Source organism: Phoca vitulina, unplaced genomic scaffold, assembly GCF_004348235.1.
Source record: "Phoca vitulina isolate PV1807 unplaced genomic scaffold, GSC_HSeal_1.0 scaffold14, whole genome shotgun sequence".
NCBI classification, from domain to species: Eukaryota; Metazoa; Chordata; class Mammalia; order Carnivora; family Phocidae; genus Phoca; species Phoca vitulina.
Window position 1 is genome coordinate 30,193,960 of NW_022589717.1, and position 21,710 is coordinate 30,215,669.

Consider the following 21,710-nt stretch of genomic DNA (forward strand, 5'->3'; position numbering starts at 1 on the left):
AAAGTTAATCGATTACATCAGTCCTCTCTAGAGGATTATTTAGAAAATCCAGCGAATTTTGAAGATTAAAACTAATCTTTTCTTTAATAGCCCACAGATAGTTTTATTAGGACCCAACTGTTAAATCTCTGTTGACATCGGTTATTAGCCATGCATCTGATGGGTGCCTTTTGTGTACCTCCCTCTAAAAGGAAAAAAAGAGGGATCGTTGGATGTAAACTGGTGATTGGACTCACGTCGGAGCGATGGCCGCGGGGCGTGTCTTCTGGCTCGGGCAGGCGTGCGCATGGTCAGCCCTGCTGGGGGCGCCGTCCTCTGGAGTGTGTCGCTGCCCTTGACAAGATAGCCAGGGAGACTGGCGTTGATTTGAAAAGAGCAGTTGTCACTGGAGATGACATAATGGGAGGTTATTGACATTTACGCGATCTGTTCCTAAGCAAGAAGCCCGCGTATCATGTGATAAACAGTTAAGGCGGTTTAATTTGGTCTAATTAGATTTTGGTATAACTCTTAGGTTGATCTGTGTTCGGTATAAATCTGCTCTGTCAGCTGCCTCAATTAGTTATCTATTTATGTTTATAAACTACTTTATGTGTGTGGTAGTAAAGATCTATTGACTAATGAATCAAGGCAGTGTTTAAAATTACTTTGGACCCTGCTTTGGACATGGAGGTTTACATTGAAATTGTGCTTCTTACAAACATGAAGTTCTTTAGTACAAGTCATTACCTACCTTTCTACTCTTACCCTCATTTGGGTTCCAGCTGATGGATTTCGCTGCAGGTGATACATTCTGTGTCACAACGGGAAGGGAAGTGAAATGAGTACATTCTTTTATGAGCCTTTCAGTTTGAAAAGCTCCACGTTTCAGGCAAACATCCTGCTTTTCATTGGCGCTGTTTCCTTTGCACTGTCTGAGTTTGGCTCCCTGTGAAATGTGAAAGACGTTCAATCCCACTTTTGAAATACAAACACTTTTGCAGGTCCCTGGATATTTGTAATATCAATACTGGCTGCCAGGAACACACAAAAAATCAATTGACTGTTTAAGTGTAAACAGAACAGATCTGCTAATGAACTTTATCTTCCTCGAGCCGTTGGCATCCCTCACGTGGGCCTACTAAATGTGCTGTCTGCACGGGCTCAGAGTTATGATTGGTAACGACTACTGTGGAGATAACTTTTCAGGGCTCTTATTTCTGTGCAGACAGTGTATTTTTATTCGTCTGTATCCTTCTTCTAAAGAAGAGGTTCTTATTTTTACACTACCGAAAAAAAGTAACTGCTATGAGTGATTTGCTGCCATAATTATCTGTTGATATATTTTAAATATGATGTAACCTTAGCACGGGGCAGACTTCAGCCTCAGCGGTCCCCGTGTGGTGACAAACATGCTAACTCTTTTTTTTTTTTTTTTTGAAGATTTTACTTATTTATTTGAGAGAGAGAGAATGCGAGCCCAAGTGGGTGGAGGGCCAGAGGGAGAGGGAGAAGCAGACTCCCCGCTGAGCAAGGAGCCCGATGCGGGGCTCGATCCCAGGACCCTGGGATCATGACCTGAGCCAAAGGCAGACATTTAACCAAACGAGCCACCCAGGCGCCCCCAAACATGCTAACTCTTATCCAAGAGAATTCCGCTGCAGACCTGTTTTTCTCTTACGGAAAGGAAAACAGCCCTAGGGAGATTTTAATTTGTTTAATTTGTTTATTAGAAAACAAATATGGAAACCATAATACCTTGAGGAGCACGTCCCAGCCTGGGAATATCAAAGTTGGGCCTTTATAGCCTAAACCCTGTCTGCTCCCTGTTGGAATAGTAACTGAACACAATATAAAACATACTTGTCATAACACATAACCTGTTCTTAGGTGTTATATATTACAAATATGTTTTAGATTACACATACCATAGTGTAACACCAAATTTCATATTGGCGAAGTTGCTTTTTGGCTTTGGTGCCGCTGCGTGCCATGGACAGCCTTCAGATTAATGAGAAGTGTCCTCGGCAGCTTTAGGGCCTCTGCAAGCTGATGACATGCTCTTTTTATGAGTAACCATATCTAAGCAGCTTCAGCTGGTGCTATGGGAGTTCACACAATTTCAGGTGCTTTGTCCTATTTTCCACAACTCGAGCCTGACCTCCTTTTTTGGGAGGGCATAGAGATCACCCTGTAACCATGTTCTCTCCAGTGCTTCGGTGCTTAGCTGGAGAGAACATGCCCACATCAGGAGTCCCTGAACACAAAACTTCATGATCATGCAGGGAGACAAACAAAACAAAACTCATGTCTTTCAGGGATATGTATTGGCAACTTTTATTTATTTTTTTAAAGATTTTTATTTATTTATTTGAGAGACAGAGAGTGAGCGAAGAGAGAGAGCACACGCTGGGGGGGGGGGGGGAGGGAGGCAGAGGGAGAAGTAGACTCCCTGCTGAGCAGGGAACCTGGTGTGGGACTCAATCCCAGGACCTCACTCTATCCCAGGACCCCGGGATTATGACCTGAGCTGAAGGCAGATGCTTAACCGACTGAGCCACCCAAGTGTCCCTATTGGTAACTTTTTTTTTTTTTTTAAAGATTTTTTATTTATTTATTTGACAGAGAGAGACACAGCGAGAGAGGGAACACAAGCAGGGGGAGTAGGAGAGGGAGAAGCAGGCTTCCCCGTGGAGCAGGGAGCCCGATGCGGGGCTCGATCCCAGGACTCTGGGATCATGACCTGAGCCGAAGGCAGACGCTTAACGACTGAGCCACCCAGGCGCCCCCCTATTGGTAACTTTTATTCTTAACTTTGATTTGATGGGAAGCATGACTCTTTACTGGAAATAAATTGCTCGAGGACCTTTCAAATTTGGTAAATCACTTTGCAAGAACAAGAAGAGATTATGTATTTGCAACAATCCTATGAGATAGATACTGTCAGTGTCCTGTTTTAAAGATGAAGAAACTCAGAGAAGCCAAGTGGTTTGTCTAGGTTCAAAAGCCCACACGTTTCACTTCTAGGCTTCACTCAGCCTTTCTTTGGTTCAGGTTCCTTGTCTATAAAATGGGTATTATAATACCTGCCTTACAGGGTTGTTTGGAAAACTAAATGAAACATTGTGTGAAAAGTGCCTGAAACAGAACACCTTTTTCAATGCATATTAATTTCTTTATTCCAATAGTGAAAGGTATAGGATTCTACTCATATATCACACATGTTTCTTGTTTTAGCATGTGTAATCAAAAGTAAACTCTTCATGAATAAAAGTTTAAAATATTTTCTTTCAAAATATTCATAGAAGGAGACTCTGCAAGGATCTGCTATCACAGATATGGAGGGTGGGAAGAATTGTCCAGACACCATTAAAAGCATGAATGTGTACCTTTGGTAAGGTCTTTTCTTTTATGTTCTTTATTCTTCCCTCCCTCCCTCTCTCCCTTCCATCCTGTCTTTCTTTGGCATGTAGTTGGACACATGTGGTTTCAAAGTGTTGATCATTTAAAAAGCCTTTCTTCCAAGTGCTCAGTAATAGCAGAAACTCTTAAGAGTAGCAAAAGGACTTTCTTAAGAACCACTGTGGTTGTTAATGTCCAGGGCCTAGAGTAAAGGAAGCAGAAATTCTCTGACAGCCATTAGCTGCTACAGTGGTGTCCCCTTGGTATATCTAAACCAATAGCAGGACAGAAAAAGGAATTCAACTTTAACCCTTGGGGGTTAAAGATTGTTGGTCATAAGAGGTTTGAAGGTTCCATGTACTTCATACTTCCGTTGTTTTACTGAGGACTACAAGGTACAGGTTTGTGCTGTGGGCTGGGGACACACAGGTGAGTAAACATCTGGGCCGGCCCTGGAGGAAATGATCATGTAGCTAAGGGAGATGTGCTGCGATCCTCTGTCTGCCTCTCCCTGCACCATGAGCTCTTTGTGAGCTGGGGATTCTACTTTTTACCTGCGAATGCCTCGTGTCTGTCTATCACAGGGCCTGTCCACAGAAGGCTTGCAATAAACGGATCCTGATCAAAACAACTGACTGTAGCGAGTTAGACAGAAAAGCCAAGAGTAGATTTTGGAGTAACAAACACTTGTTTTGTAGAAAGCCTGCGGCTGTTTTTCAGTGCCATTCATTTTAACCTAACACACATACCCTACCTATTTCTCTCTCTGCTTAACCACAGATGTTACAACGTCTAGTGGAAATTCTTCCTCTCGCACCTCCTCTGAATTCACAAGCACTTAGTTCATTCCTGGGGCACTTGGTTCCCAGCTAGGTGACATAACGAGATACGCTCCCTCCACCTACGTCCCTGGCTCCTGGTCACAGCGTATTTGTACTTCATCGGTGCACAGGACATGCTGAGTCTAATGAAAGATGGTGGGTGGATCATGGAGATATGACATCAAGAGCCGCTGTGGAAATGCAATCAGGCAGGATTAGGATTGAGCTGAGAGCAGACAAGCAGGTGTTTTTGAGAGCAACAGTTAACTTCATTTTACATATAGGAGCTCCTTCGAAACAGCAGTGGTGAGCTGACAAATAAAATGGTATCTGAAATAAGTGGACATGTTAGTTCTCAAAAACAGAGACTTTAATTTTTTTTTTTAAGGAAGGAAGGATCACAAGGAAACCTATCTGTCTCAGCCTGGGGTTCATTGTGGGGGAACAGCCTCTGCCCTGAGAATCTGTGATCATAGACCTGCTTTCACACAGGTCGGTGTTCAAATGTATACTACTTCTATGGTTTGGGAAAACTACAGTCCAAGTAATTTATTCGGCAATTTACTTATAGGCGTTCATGGTTGCTAGTATCACCAGGACCTCTTATAGAAGCAAATGCAAATCCAGGATGTTTCCTTAGAAGAGGCTGCTCCATGGATAAAGCCTCATCAAATCTAAAAGGAGTCCAAAATTTCAAAATATATGTAAATGTCTATGGAAATCATAAATTGGAATGATTTGATGCAGAAGAGAATAAACATGTTAAAGATGTTTAAAGAAATAAAGATGGAATAAAAACCTGAGTTAAGAACAAGAAACGTCCAGAGGTTTAGATGGATTTGAATAAAAACCAAATGAACTTCTATTAATTAAGCATATAGTCATTGAAGTAAAAACTCAGTGGATTGATTAAACAGCAGATTAGATACAATTAATGGAAGATTAAAGAACTGGAAAATGGATCTGAGAAAATGATCTAGAATGCAGCCCAGGGAAAAGAGATGGAAAGTTAGAGAGAAGTCAGAAATATGTGGATAGAATCATAAGGTCTAACATTCTATCCAGTTAAGAGCTCTAGAAGAAGAGGATATAAAGAATGGGGGGAGAAGTAATGTCCAAAGAGCATTTTTCAAGGTTGATGAAGCATATATAGCCACAGAATTGAGGAGAATCGATCACTCCCAAACAGATTAAACAAAAAGAAATCCATACGAGATATATCACAGTGCAACTGTCTAAAAAGCCAAAACTAAGGTCATAAGAGCATGTAAGGGAAAAGACAACACATCAAGGTTCACAATTAGACTGATAGCAAACCTCTCAGTAGTAAAACTGGATGCCAGAAGATTGTGAGATAGCATCCATCAGGTAAATGAGTGTCATTCTAGAATTGGGTGCCCAGATAAACCAGCATTATAGAATGAGGGTAATGCTGACCAAATACTTGATGAACAGACCTATAAGAAAAGATGATTAAGGAAAAAAAAAGAAAGAAAGGGCTTTATTTAGGAGAGTGTTTTTACCCACATTATTTTTTTAAGATTATTTATTTATTTAATTTGAGAGAGAGAGAGCACTCTGCCATGAGAGGCTGCTTCTAAAGCCAGATCCCTTCATACTGATCCTCAAATCCATGTCCCCTTTGGGGCTTAGCTCTTCTTCCCAGCGGACTCTGCCTTCCCTTCCTTTTCAGATCAGTTTATCTCTTATAGCCTAGCTCTTACTGAAATTGACCTATATTTTCTTCTTTTCTTCCTCCCAGTCATGAAGTGGTGTCCTTTGTAATCTTGGTTGGCTAGTATTTTGAGCAAATTGTATCCTATGGGTACTCAAGAAATTTCCAGTATTTATCATTATTCCTTACTGCTTATGTGACTTTGGGAGGTTACATGATCTCTGAACATCTGCTTTTTCTTCTTTGTATCCACATAGGTTATTATGAGGTTTAAATAAGAGAATACAAGGGAAACACTTGGTACAATGTCTGGAAGGCCCCAACAAACATGTTACTTGAGATATGATGAATATTAGGAAAGGGAATATTCAGGGAGCCTAGGATTATAGCTGGGGGCCCTCACCTGTGCTGAAGGGGACAATGAAGGTCCTCCAGAGGAAGTGACATTTAAAGTTGAGATGTTCAGGGTTAATATAATTTGTGTTCTGGAAAAAAGCAAAGGTTCCAAGTAGAAGAAACTACAGCGCACATTCCTGGGCCTGAAGGCATATTCCTGAAGGAATGCAGGAACTGAGAAGTCCCAAATGGGGCGGAGAGAAAGAGCTGCAGGATGGTGAAGGGTGAAACTTGGAGAAGTAGGCAGGAGCGAGAGGGCAGAGGACCCTGAAGGTCATGATTAGGATTTTATACTTTACCTGACCACAAATTTAAAAAAAACTAAAGAAAGGTAAAAGAAAGGAAATGACATGATCAATGTAAGTTGTAAAGAGACCAATCTCCGGGCACCTGGGTGGCTCAGTCCATTGGGCATGTGATTCTTGGTTTCCGCCCAGGTTATGATCTCATGGGTTGTGAGGTCGAGCCTCACGTCAGGCCCTGAGCTCAGTGGGGGGTCTGCAGGAGATTCTCTTCCTCTGCCCCTCCCCCACTCCCGCCCTCTCTTTCTCTCAAATAAATAAAGAAATCTTAAAAAAAGAGAGAGAGAGACCATTCCCCTTTGCATTTGGACAAGCTGATAAGAAAGACCTATTTCTCCCTCCTTTAGCCACAGCAAGAAGTTCAAAACACATAAGTTCCGGTCCACATATGGAAACCCTCACCCCAGCCCTGCCCCTTAATTATAATAAAATCCAAGCCAGTCTCCTTACTCCACTCTCTCAAGCCATTTTTGGACCTGATTGAGAACCTTCCCTGCTCTTCCAGAAAGCCTCATTATGTGAGCAATAAACCTTTTCATATGCTCTTGGTGTGTGTGTGGCATCAAAATCAATCTCTACATCTGAGCCAAAATCAGATGGTAGGGTCAGCGTTGTCCATCATGCCTTCTGTGGTAACCACAACAATATGGATTATAAACATAAAAACTTTAATATATATATATCACAAATGAGAATGAGATTATACTATGAATGTCTGATTTTTTGAATAATGTACTTTGAATAATGATGTCATTAAATGTTTGTCACCATATCATTTTCAGTGGCATACTAGTATATGGTACAAACCAACTTACAATTGATATATATGTTGGTTCCAATAGTTTTACTGTTTAATTAATTTTTTATTTATTTAGTATTTTAGTTTTTAAAGATTTATTTATTTGAGAGAGAGAGAGCAAGCGGGGGGGAGGGGCAGAGAGAGGGAGGGAGAGTCCCAAGCAGACTCCGCACTGAGCTCACAGCCTCACACAGGGCTTGATCCCAGGACCCTGAGATCATGACCTGAACCAAAACCAAGAGCTGGTTGCTTAACCAACTATGCCACCCAGGTGCCCCCCCTTTTTTTACTATGTTAAATAAGCTACAGTGGATATCCTTATAGCTAAACCTTTGTTCATTTTCTTGGTTACTTCTTTAAGATAAATTCTTCTAGTTTTAAGTATTAATGAATCATAAACACATTCAGCTCATTAGAGTAACATTATGGAGCACCTGCCATGTGCAGTTATTGGGGACCCTAAATACAAAAGACACTAAAATTGCTTTCAGAGAAGTACTATTATAATAAGGGATTCAGAAGAATATTTGTGGGTTAAAAACTGTGAATTGTTTTTTTATTTTATTTATTTATTTATTTATTTATTTATTTATTTATTTAATTCTGCTATGTTAGTCACCATATAGTACATCATTAGTTTTTGATGTAGTGCTCCATGAGTCCTTGTTTGCATATAACACCCAGTGCTCCTTGCAGCACGTGCCCTCCTTAATACCCATCACCAGACTAGCCCATCCCCCCACCCCCTTCCTTCTAGAACCCTCAGATTGTTTCCTGGAGTCCATAGTCTCTCATGGTTTGTCTCCCCCTCTGATTTCTCCTCCTTCATTTTTCCTTTCCTTCTCCTAATGTCCTCCATGCTATTCCTTATGTTCCACATATGAGTGAAACAATATGATAATTGTCTTTCTCTGCTTGACTTATTTCACTTAGCATAATCCCCTCCAGTTCCATCCATATTGATGCAAATATTGGGTATTCATCCTTTCTGATGGCTGAGTAATATTCCGTTGTATATATGGACCACATCTTCTTTATCCATTCATCTGTTGAAGGGCATCTTGGCTCTTTCCACAGTTTGGCTATTGTGGACATTGCTGCTATGAATTGGGGTGCATGTGCCCCTTCTTTTCACTACATCTCTCTCCTTGGGGTAAACACCCAATAGTGCAATTTCTGGGTCATAGGGTAGCTCTATTTTCAACTTTTTGAGGAACCTCCACACTGTTTTCCAAAGTGCTGTACCAACTTGCATTCCCACCAACAGTGTAAGAGGGTTCCCCTTTCTCCACAACCTCTCCAGGGCAGAAGACATGAACAGACACTTCTCCAAAGAAGACATACAAATGGCTAACAGACACATGAAAAAATGTTCAACATCATTAGCCATCAGGGAAAATCAAATCAAAACCACATTGAGATACCACCTTACACCAGTTAGAATGGCAAAAATTGGATTGTTTTTTTAAACGAAGACAGCTAAAGCCAATAAACGGAGGCTCTTCAGTTGTACAAAATTTTATAAAGTGTGAGGTTTGCCACAGGGTGGCACTAATACATTTCTACTGAATTGTGCTATGTTAATGAGAAGTTTTTTCTCTGTTGACCTATTTTGTTGGTGAATTATAACTGGAAAAATATTTAGGTTTAGTTTGACATTTGAAAAATTGGGTTACGTTAAAAAACACAAGATAGGATTTTTATTTAAGAACACAAATATTATATATTCTTTCATAACCGCAGAGCTTGACAGGTGATTTCCTTTTTAGAAGAACAAAAATCCATTATTGAATCCAGTGTATACACACACACAAACACATATACATATACATATATATGAATGCTTATAAATATTATAAACATATATAATATTTGGTTTCTGAAAAATCCTGTCTTGTGTTTTTTAATGTAAACTAATTTTCTAAATACGTGTGTGTGTCTTATTGTGTGTGCAATAAGAGAGTGAAATACACTTTGCAGAGTTGGGTTTGTTTTCTGATCTTGTGTCTAACAGAAATTTTAGCTTTTATATTTTAAATTAGGCATCCTCAGTAGTCCATTTCTCCTCTCCCCTGCATCAGAAAAATTTTAGGGGCAGGGAACTTTTATACAGTATACTCTACCATTTACTCCTGCTTCTTCCCATTCCAGCCATTCTGAATGCACCTAGGGGGTATTACCTCCCCTCCTTCATAATTAGTGCTCTAGTGAGCTTCTGTTAATGACAGTTACACTTACATAATTAATTATTATGCGTTTCTGATGAAATAACTTCTTTATCATTATGAAATGAGCTTTTTTATTCCTGGTGGTAGTCTTTGCTCTGAAATTGACCATCTGATGCTGAAGTAGCCATGCCAACTTTCTTTTGAGTCTTCCTTTTTTATATAATATGACAATCTCTGCCTTTTAATTGAGATATTTAGACCATTTACTTTAATATGATTATTGATATAGTTAGGTTTAAATCTGTCATCTTGCTATTTGTTTCCTATTTGTCTCATCTAAATCTTTGTTCCCCTTTTTCTCTTTTTCTGCCTTATTTGAAATTAAGGTTTTTCTTTTTTTAATGATTCCATTATATCTCAATTTTTGGTTTATTAGCTATAACTCTTTTTTTTGTTGTTTGTTTTTTTATCTTAGTGGTGGCTTTAGCACTTTTATACGTGTTTAACTTAGCAGTCTAGGGACGCCTGGGTGGGTCAGTCGGTTAAGCGGCTGCCTTTGGCTCAGATTATGATCCCAGGGTCCTGGGATTGAGCCCCACATTGGGTTCTTCTGCTCAGCAGGGAGCCTGCTTCTCCTCTCCCTCTGAAGCTCCCCCTGCTTGTGCTCTCTCTCTCTCTCAAATAAATAAATAATATCTTAAAAAAAAAACAAAACTTAGCAGTCTACTTTCAAGTGAGACTATACTACTTCACATATAGTATAAGAAATTTACAATCATTACTTCCATTTCTCCCCTACTGTCTTTTGTGCTTTTTTTTTTACATTTTACTTCTATATATTTTATAAACTCAACAATACATCATTATTATTTAGTTTTATGTTATTATTTATTACTTATATTTTATTGGTATTATAATAATAAATTACTTTTTAAAGTGCTTTGAATGTTAAGAAAAAAATCTTGTATGTTTACCCATGTAGTTGTATTTCTGGTGCTCTTTAGTCTTTTCTGTATATCAGTGTTTCCACTGGTATAATTTTCCTTTTGCCCAAGGGACTTCTTTAACATTTAGAGTGTTATAATACAGGTCTACTGGTGGTGAATTCTTTCACTTTTTTATGTCTGGAAAAATCTTTATTTCACCATTGTTTTTGAAAGGTATTTTCTCTGAGTATAGAATTCTAGGTTGACAGTTTATTTTTCTTTCAGTACTTTAAAGTTGTTGTTCTACTGCCTTCTCACTATTCCTTCTGATGAGAAATCTGCTGTCTTCCTTATCTTTGTCTCTTTACAGATGACATGTTTTCTTGTCTGCTTTTTTTTTTTTAATATTTTATTTCTTTTGAGAGAGAGAGAGAGCAAGCACAAGCAGGGGGTGGGGGGCAGAGGGAAGGGGGAAGCAGACTCCCCACTGAGCAGGGAGCCTAACGCAGGGCTCAATCCCAAGACCCTGAGATCATGACCCAAGCCAAAGGCAGATGTTTAACAACTGAGCCACCCACGCAGCCCTCCTTGTCTGCTTTTAAGACTTTCTTTTTACCATTGGTTTTGAGCAATTGTATTATGATGTGCCTTTTCTTCATGTTCCTAGTACTTGGTGTTTGTGATCTTCTTGCAGCTGTGAATATATAGTCTCGTCACATTTGAAAATATTTTAGCCTTTGTTTCTTCAAATACTTTCCATGACCCTCTCCAGTCACTGGGACTCCAATTATACATACATTATGTCACTTAGTTTTCCAGAAGCTCACTGATGCTTTCTTCATTTTTAAAATTCTTCTTTCTATTAAATTTTTGGAGAGTTTCTATTGCTAGCTCCTAACTTTAACTAATCCTTTCTTCTGCATTGTTTATGCTGCCAGTATCACAAGCAGTGTTTTATTCATCTCAGGCTTGTAGTTTTCTTTAGAAGTGCAAATTCAGATCATTTTTGTGTTTGGGTTTGAGATCTGTTTTTTGTGTTTTTCAACACATGGAATACAGTTATAGCAATGGTTTTAATGTCTTTGTTTGTTAATTTTAACATCTCTGTCTGATGTAGGTGTGTTTTAATTGACAGATTTTTCTCTCAATGTGGGTCATCTCCCGATTTTTTGCATGCCTGGTAATTTTGGATTGGATGTTAGACATTGTAAATTTACCTTGCTGGTTGCTGGATATTTTCGTATTCCTGTAAATATTTTTATTATCTTGTAATGTGATAAGTTACTTTGAAATTGTGTGATCCTTTTTGGTCTTGCTTTTAAGATTTGTTAAACAGGACCAGAGCAGCATCTAGTCTAGGACTAATTATTTCCCACTATTGAGGCAAGTCTTTTCTGAACACTTTACCCATTTCCTATGAATAATGAGATTTTTCCAGTCTGCTGGTGAGAATAGTCACTATTGCCAGACTAGGTAGCCTCTTCAGATCCTCATGGCTGGTTCTCAGCTGAGTGCTCAAGAGAGACCCTATGCAGAGATTTAGAGTTCTCTGTCTGTACAGCTTTTTCCCTTTGTGCTCACCTGCCCTGTGAACTCTAGTCAGCTCAGTTTCCCTAGACTCTCAGGTTCTCAACTCAGGGAATCTGCCAGGCCCCCTGGAATTCCCCGTCCTAGTGCGTAGCCTAGAAACTCAGTCATAGGCTCATCTCATTTGTTTTACATCTCATAGGGACACTATTCTTCATTGCCTGATGTCCAGTGTCTTGAACACTATTGTTTCATATATTCTGTCTGTTTTTTTGGTTGTTTCAGGCAGTAGTGTAAATTGGGTCCAGGTTATTCCATCTTGTCCAGAGCAGAATTTCTACTTCCAAGTTTTTATGAGAGGTTTTTGTTAATTTCTTTGTATAATTTTGTATTTGAATCTATGCAGTAGTCTTGATTGGTACTTTAGATTAAGTAGGGAATTAATTACTTTATCTCAAACAGATACTATGTGAAGATTCTACCTATAAATGGATGCATTATAAAATAAGTAATTAATTTTTGTGGGTTTTTTTTCTCAGAGTTTGGTTGGAAAAGCAATGGCTTTGATTTATTAGCACCTGGAAGGTAAGTCTAATAATAATGCTAGTAATAATTTTACTCTTTAACAACATGATAGTGAAATTTACTTAAGCTTTTCAGAAATTAAGATATATGTGTCTGGTAGGTCATCTTCAATACATTTTAAACTGAACATAATTGAATTTCTTTAATACTGCAGAATTTTAAAGCTAAAGAAATATGTCTTATACAAAGATTCAAGACATTTTATGAAACAAAGTAACCATCATTTATTGAATGCCTACTTATGTGATAGGCACTTCATAAAATTATTTTTTATTCTCACAATTCATTTATTAGGCAGAGGTTGTTGTCCCCATTTGAGAGATGAGGAAATTGATATACAACAGGGTTACATAACTGGCCCAAAGTTGCAGAGTGAGTTAAGTAGTCACACAAGCTGGATTCACACAAGCCAAACAACTAAAACTCAAAGTATTTTATTATCCCATGCTGATTACAGCTCTTAACTCTATGAAGAGCTTCAGATCTAGATTTTTGAAGCGTGAGTTTTAATAATAGATTTATTGATAACTTTTAGTCCATTAACTTATCAAATAGGATAGTCATATTTTATAAATTTTCTCTCCTATTCTATAAATAACATAATGACAAATTCATGTCATACTTCCAGTCAGATAATAACCTACATTTTGAAGCACTTTGCAATATTCATGGTACTTTCACATATTTTTATCTCAGTCAATTCTCACAACCACACTAGCTAATGCATTAGCTCCATTTTGCTTCAAGTTTATCATTTGGCCTATGTTCCCAAGATTCTTAGACCAGTATTTTTTCTGTTATTCCAAACTAGATTTTCTGCATCATTGGCTTACTTTATTAAAACGAAAACAAAATGACACCCACATAAAGTCACCAAGTTTTTTCCCCACTCTTATGACAATACTTCTAAGAAATAAGGTTTAATTTTATATTTGGGTGGGTATTGAAAATTTTGGTTACCATATTGTCATTTTTGTTTCTTTTGCAGCCTTGCAGGCCACCTCACTGAATGTGGTGCTCAGAGTATTGATGGAAAATTCATAGATTGGTATTTGATGCCAGACAGGTAGGAAAGTTTATATAGCATGGCATATAGTATCTATGTTTTAGAAATTTTATTATGTGTTTATTAAACTGTATTTCATTATTGTTCTTTTTTAATTTTGTATTGTTTCTTCATTTGCATTATGTACTGTTTTTGTATTGTGAAACACAAACTTTATATCTTAGTCATCATTATCTTATTAGGATCCAGAGTTAAGTTTCAGGAGAATTCTTTTTGGCACCTTAAAAATCATACTTCCCTAAGATAATATACAATATTTGATATTCCTATTTTCATGTTCTATAGATGTAGTTTATTATTAAGCTGACCTTTGTACCTGTTATGAGTTGAATTGTGTCCCCCAAAGATATGTTCAAATTCTAACCCTCAGGACCTTAGAATGTTACCTTATTTGGAAATAGGGTCTCTACAGAGATAATCAAGTCAAAATGACATCATTAGGGTGGGCCCTAATCCAATACGATTGGTGTGCCTATAAAAAATTAGAAATTTGGACATAGAGAAAGACACACACAGAAGGAAGACAATGTGGAGACACACAGAGAGAATAGCACATGAAGACAGGATTGGAGTGATGCATCTACAAACCAAGGACCACCAAATGGTGCTGGCAAAGCACCAGAAGCTAGGAAAGGAAAGGAAGGATTCTCCCCCAGAGCTCAAAGAGAACATGGCCCTGCTTGTCCACACCTTGATTTCAAACTTCTAGCCTCCAGAACTGAGATTATAAATTTCTATTGCTTTAAAACACCCATAGTTTGGTACGTTGTTATGACAGCCCTAGGAAAATGATATAGTACCTAAATAGAAATAGTCTTTCTCTTTAAGAACTAAATATACTAAATGTAATGGAACGTTGAAATACAAGGACCCCATTCCATCCAGGGCTCTGTTGGGAGAAGGTTCTTTGTCCTGACTCCAAGAAGCTCCTCCAGCATGAGCCAGCTCCACCAGTATGAAGCTTACAATACATAGGTTTTGCCTCCAGTGTAAATTAGGAATCTATAGATGGCATTCTAGACCCCTCTCAATCTAGACAGTGGTCTTTCCAGTCTTGTTTCCCATTCTTTTTCTGATCCTTGTCCAGAGCCAGGCAGGTGACACACACTCTTCTTTCTAACTCTTCCTTCTCCTCCTTGGCTGTCATATGGTACCAGACAAGTAGGAAGCCATAAGTACATGAGGGTTATAGCACCAACGGGAAATGTGTCCTCAGCCCTTTGCTCTTAGACCTATGTATTTTATCTCTCAGAATGATCATCTGCTTTTGCAGTGGTTACCCTTACTTGGGAGCAGATGACTTATCCAAATAGATTTGTTTTTATTTATAATTTTATTCTTACCTCAAATTCATCAGTCTCTATTTAAGACGTGTACATTTTTGATGGTGATATGGTCAGTCTCCCACAGACCTAGCTTCAGGTGATCTTGGTTCTCTTCCATATCTCACTTATCTCATCAATCACCAGTAAGGTCAGCTTTCACTCCATAATATCCTTCATTTGCTTCATTTTATATTCATCCAAATTTGCCAGTTTTCTTATCTAGATTCTGAGGGCTCTTATAGAATCTTATCAGGATTCTGAAGTCTTGTAGTTAGTTTCTTTGCCTCTTGTTTCCAGTGTAACAGCTTTGCAACTGTAAAACAGATAGTTGACAGGCCAGAAATCTGACCTCCTAGATTTTATCATCTTGCTCTTCTTATCTGTTCAACAAGACTGTAAACTCTTTGAGGGCATGGATCTTTGCATTTGTACAAATTTATCGGATGTATCACTTAGCCCAGAATAGCAATTAAAAAGCACGAACTCTCGAGATATTGCCTGGAATCCTGGTTCTACCACTTACCAGCTCCATGAGATGGGACGAGTTACTCAACCTTTACGTTCCTCAATTTCACCCATCTGTAGAGTAAGAAAAATGGTAATATCTACTCTCATTGGGTTACTACGGAAAGGGAGTGAATAAAGCACTTAGGACAGTACCAAAAATATATAGTAATTTTTCAACAAGATGTTCATTATCTTATTGTTTTACATTTCAATGTTCATCAAATATTTGGAGACTAGTGAAAGATAAATTGTGTTAACCAAGAGTAGAAGCATGCTTTGATTTTATCTGAACATGTGTTGCACCTCTCCATTACAGTGACGTAGTCCTGAGTCTTACTGAGTTCCTTGAGTATAAAATAAGGATAATGGTATCTACTCATAGGGTTGTTGCAAAGATTACTATAAATAGGTTGCTATTGGTCAGGGCTGAATCCAGTGCCTGACACAGTGAATGCATCAGTGAACGGTACTCAGGAGACACAGTAACGATGGTAGTATTAATAGTGGTGAGGCAGCAGTAGCAGTGATGCTAGTGGTAGTAATAATAGTAATAATGGTAGTAACAGAGGCAGAGGTAGCATTTCATTTAGGTTTCTGTATGCATGGAACATATCAGCAGTTGAAAACAGCTTGGGGGTATGTGAGGGAAAGACATAAAGTTTTTCTTGACAATCTGCGAGAGATGATAGTTGAAGTCTTGGTAAAGGATGAGGTGGCTTGGGGTGCCTGGGTGGCTCAGTCGTTAAGCGTCTGCCTTTGGCTGGGGTCATGATCCCAGGGTCCTGGGATCGAGCCCCGCATCCTGCTCGGTGGGAAGCCTGCTTCTCCCTCTCCCACTCCCCCTGCTTGTGTTCCCTCTCTCACTGTGTCTCTCTCTGTCATAAATAAATAAAATCTTAAAACAAAACAAAACAAAACAAAACAAAAAGGATGAGGTGGCTTGGAATGGGAGGAGAACCGCCACGGGAGAATCAGGGAATGTCAGGAAGGCAAGGGGAAAGTTGAGGGTAGCGGAGAGAGTGTAGTTCAAATTCTTACCCATCCAATCCAGAGTGGGAAGAAGAAAATAACTTCTGAGATGGAAAGCTGTGATTAGAAAGCAGCAAATAATAAGCGAAAGTGGTCAAGGAAGACAGTGATCTGCCCCACACCTCATTACAGTCATTACATCTTACTCAGAATTCCTTTCCTTCTTTTTTTAAAAAATTCTGTTTATTTATTTCAGAGAGAGAGAGAGAAAAAGAGAGAGCACGCGCGTGCAAACACACACACACACACACATACAGGAGCGTGGTGGGGAGGCAGAGGGAGAGGGAGAAGCAGATTCCCCACTGAGCAGGGAGCCGGATGCTGGGCTTCATCCCAGGACCCTGGGATCATGACCTGAGCCCAGGGCAGACGCTTAACCGACTGAGCCACCCAGGCACTCTACCTTTCCTTCTTTAACAGCTAAAAAAATTAATTTCATTAGATACATGTATATGTCTAACATGTATATGGTTTAATGCCATGAATAATGCTATGGTCCATTAAAACCAGTTGGCAATACATCATGAAGAGAATATGGACATGCTGGAGAAAAACAAATATGCTTTTCAATTTGAGGAGCCAAGTACAGACTGCAAGTTATATTGTGAAGCTGAGGACATGCATTTGACAGGAAAGAGTGGAATGCACCTTTACTCCATATATTTAGAATCCTTTGCTGAACTCTCGTATGTACCAGTATGTTAGAGAAAGAAAATTTTTTAAATTGGTGAACCCAGAAGCTATGTCCTATATTTTATATATATTTGAAGATATATATATGTTCACTGTTACTTTCCCTGAAAATTATATTCTTCTAAGCATTTTTTAAAATATGAAGATTTTATCAAAAAGCAAATCTTAATTTTTGCTCCAGCAATTCAGATAATATTGACTAATGTCTATTCGATTTAGATTTTTTTTTCAATGACTTAGTCATTTTTTTTTCCAAATGAAGCATATTTTTCTTGGCTTCCTACTTTTGCTGTAAGCAGCCCACAAACTATGTACTGCAAACAGCATTCTTAGCAATTTCAAATTAAAAATCATCCCTATTCAGCTACAGTAAGACTATATTTATTTACTATTTCGATGTTTCTTTTTTCTGTCTCTATGTACTGTTTTTTATTTTATTTATTTATGAGAGGGAGAGAGAGAGAGAGAGCACAAGTAGGGAGAGGGGCAGAAGGAGAGGGAGAAGCAGACTCTCCACTGAGCAGGGAGCCTGATGCGGGGCTTGATCCCTGGGATCATCACCTGAGCCGAAGGCAGATGCTTAACTGACTGAGCCACCCAGGCAACCCTGTGTACTACTTTTAAATATGCAGTTTAAACAAAGTATTCGGTACAATGTAAAATATAGCAACTGTTGTACTTTAAATAATACGTAGAACAACGAAAATTGATCTATAGTCTCTTCTCTAAGAAGAATCCCAAGGATACTATCTTAGGCACTTTCCTTATAATTGTTGTTATTGCCATTAAGCATTGCACATGGCCTTTTAAAATTTATAATTTCTATTTATGATGTTTAAAAATGCAGTGGTCATAATGCAATGTAAAATTGCTTCAATTAGTATATTTATTCTTTTTCCACTTCAATCTTTAAAAAAATAATAATAAACTCTCAGTGAACCTTTACCCTGCAAATGACCTGATATGACATATTTGAACTTACAGTGAACTTTCACATGAACTTTCAGTTATCCTCTGAGAAATATAACAGATGGAAAATAGGCAGATTTTTCAAATATTTTCAGATGCAGTACTTTGACATGTTTAACAGAGACAACAAGGCCAACTATCTCTTTCCAGTGTTTACTTTGCTGACTTTATTGTACTGCAGGCTGTTTTGCTACATTATATGCCTGAATTAAGGGGTTCAGCTACATTTTTGTTGACTAGCATCTTGATTTTAAACCAGCACTTGTATGTATGTTTAATTAGGTCATAAAATATAACAAATTTTAAGAGAACTTTATTGAACTTAATGAAATAATATTGCTTCAAATCATTTAGATAGGAGGGGCTTTTAAAGACCCATTTCAGATTTTAGAATATGAATCAGCTATAATGTCTTTCACTTTGAATGGTTTGCAGCTAGAAATTCAGTTCGAAATGCACATGGTTTTTGAATGGTCATTTGGGAAAAGAGGAGGGGAAATTAATGGAGCACCAAGTAGTGTTTACTACTGCTAACATATGAAGTAGGCTCCTCAGAGGTATTTAATCTTTGCAACTCTCTTCCCCAAGTAGTTATCTCACTCATTTTGCACAAGAGGGAAGGGAGACAGAGAGGTTGAGTAATTTGCCTGAGAAGACACAGATAAATTGGGGAATTAAATCTGGGTCTCCCAGACTTCCAATTCCTTTCTCTTGTAAGAAGTTCATGCTCCCAGAACAAGATGTTTTGTTTGGTCAAATAAATGCTAAAGATAAAAGCATGATAATGCTGTAATATTTCTAGAATCTTTGTTTTGAGAATTTAAAGAGTTTATTTCTTTGTATTTGTTGCATAATATTATTAAATAGGTTAGATATAAAACTTTCAGAATGCTCTCAGTGACATGAAGATAGTAACTGAGATTTTTGCTTCTCTTGAAAATTTCCTATTGTTTGCAAAAAACTGTACATCTATTACATTTACCAAATAATGCAGGCATGTATATTATTTATCCACTGATATGCATCTCCTTGCTTGTATCAATTCTTATTAACACCCACTTTATTCTCAGACCATAATTTCTTCACGCTGAGTAGTGTTTTAGATGTTGTTTAGTTCAGAGAGAGATTATACTTAATGGACATAAATATGTATAAAATAGCACACAACTGCATTTATAAGATCAGAATGTGAACGGTATTAAGCTGTAATTAGCCCATCTTTCCTGACACTCGGTGAGGCAAATAAAGATCTTTCCATTTCACAAGGATGTACTCAGAAGCCTAAAAGCCTATGGTGATCTTGTCAGTGAGGTAGTGTAAATGGACAGCAAGTTAAAATAAGTTGTCACTCATTTTAAGGGAATTTCTAATATTCTCCTTTCTTTAACTTTTTAGTTCATTTTTAAAAACAGGTTTTTTTTAAAGTAATGAACAGGCTTTGTATTAAAATAAGTGATTCTGTTTTTCTCTCCAATTTTTAGGTATTGAACATGGAGCAGTGTAGATTCAAGGAGCAAAAGGTCTCTTCTTCCTTTCACAGTTGACCTTTGAACAACACTGGTTTGAACTGCACTGGTTACTTATACATGGATTTTTTTTTGATGAATACAGTACAATACTGTAAGTAGATGTTCTATTTCTTATAATTTTCTTAATAATATTTTCTTTATCTTGCTTTATTGTAAGAATATATTATACATATAACATACAATAAATGTTAATTGACTGTATATGTTATTGGTAAGGCTTTTGGTCAACAGTGGACTATTAGTTTAGTTTTTGGGGAGTCAAAAGTTCCACATGGGTTTTTTTTTTCTACATGGATTTTTTTTTTTAAGATTTTATTTATTTATTTGACAGAGAGAGAGAGAGAGGGAGAGAACAAGTACAAGCGGGAGCGGAAGGCAGAGGGAGAAGCAGGGTCCCCGCTGAGCAGGGAGTGTGATCCAGGACTCCATCCCAGGACCGAGGGATCATGACCTGAGCCAAAGGCAGATGCTTAACCAACCGAGCCACCCATGCGCCCCTCTACATGGATTTTTGCATGGGGGATCAGTGCTCCTATCCCCTTGTTGTCCAGGAGTCCACTGTATAAGGTCTTTTCTCTTGTGTTATTTTGTTACCTGTTTAGAGGTCTGGGGGAAAGCACATAAAGTTCCCTCTGTATGATAGGGTATTTAGTTAGGAATAAAGTTATGATTTCCTGTAGAAAGGAGGTAGAAAACATGGTAGGGAGATAAGCCCACAGACTCTCTTTGATTTCTTGATATTGGTTAAAACTACTTGGTATATGTAAATTATAATTTCACAATTCCTTAGATTTAGGGTAGTCATTATTTGTCCAAAACTAGGTGTGTATGGCGGCACCACAATCATAAAGCATCATAGAGAAGGACTGTGGAATCGGTATTGAAGTATCAATACAGAGAAAATATATCTGTATATTAAACATAATGTTCCTTTTTTAGATATGATATGTCCATGACAGAAAACAGAATTTAGGCATAATGCATTTTTATCTTATTGCTTTATTTTTTTTTTTTTTTTTTTTTTTTTTTTTTTTTTTTTTTTTTTTTTTTATCTTATTGCTTTAAAACAGACTCTGAAAGCTATGAATGATACTGCCTCTCGAAATAAAGTGTCAGTTTTAAAAAGCATACTGTTAGCATAGTTATAAGTATACCAGTTAGGATTTTTTTTATCACAAGTGACAGAAATGTAATTCAAACTAGCATAAAAAAGGGTGGCAGTTACACGCAAATGTAAACACACATATTTAGATTATATTGTATACTATTTTTGCATCTTTTTAAAAATACAACCTTAGGAGCATTTCCTCATGATTAAATAATTTTACTTTTCACTTTTTTTTATTATTTACTTTTTTACATTATTTCAAAAGTGCTCCACAGCATTCCATTATCTGCATATATCATAGTTTATTTAACCATTCCATTCTTATCTAACATTTAGATTGTTTCCAGTAGAGTGTTTCCAAAGTCTCCGCCCACGTAGAAGCAAAAGCTTAACTGGAAGCTTAGACAGAAGTAAACTTTAAAGCCCCCAAAATATTTCTGTATATTCAGAAATATAATCTTATACCCACACACACAGTTTATTATTAATGCTTTCATTTTATCTCCATGAAGGTCATTATTTCATTTAAGAAAAGATAACTTTACTTACTTATACACTTAGAATAGATAAAATAGTTTCTGATCAATAGTTATGTGATCCAACTGGTCAGAATGGCTAAAATGAACAACTCAGGAAATGACAGATGTTGGTGAGGATGTGGAGAAAGGGGGACCCTCTTACACTGTTGGTGGGAGTGCAAGCTGGTGCAGCCACTCTGGAAAACTGTATGGAGGTTCCTCAAAAATTTAAAACTAGAACTAGCCTACAACCCAGCAATTGCACTACTAGATATTTTTCTAATGGATACAAAAGTAGTGATTCGAAGGGGCACATGCACCCCAGTGTTTATAGCAGCAATGTCCACAATAGCCAAACTATGGAAAGAGCCCAGATGTCCATCAAC

The 21,710-nt window shown here is 37.7% G+C and overlaps 1 long non-coding RNA gene across 1 annotated transcript in view; it reads left to right on the top strand.

The window, feature by feature from the left end:
* LOC116637568 overlaps positions 1-21,710 on the top strand; it is a 64,267-nt gene that overhangs the window by 11,445 nt on the left and 31,112 nt on the right. The window contains exons 2-4 of the long non-coding RNA XR_004300498.1: positions 12,535-12,580; positions 13,569-13,646; positions 19,651-19,789. This is a non-coding gene — a long non-coding RNA (uncharacterized LOC116637568). The remainder of the gene's footprint in view (positions 1-12,534; positions 12,581-13,568; positions 13,647-19,650; positions 19,790-21,710) is intronic.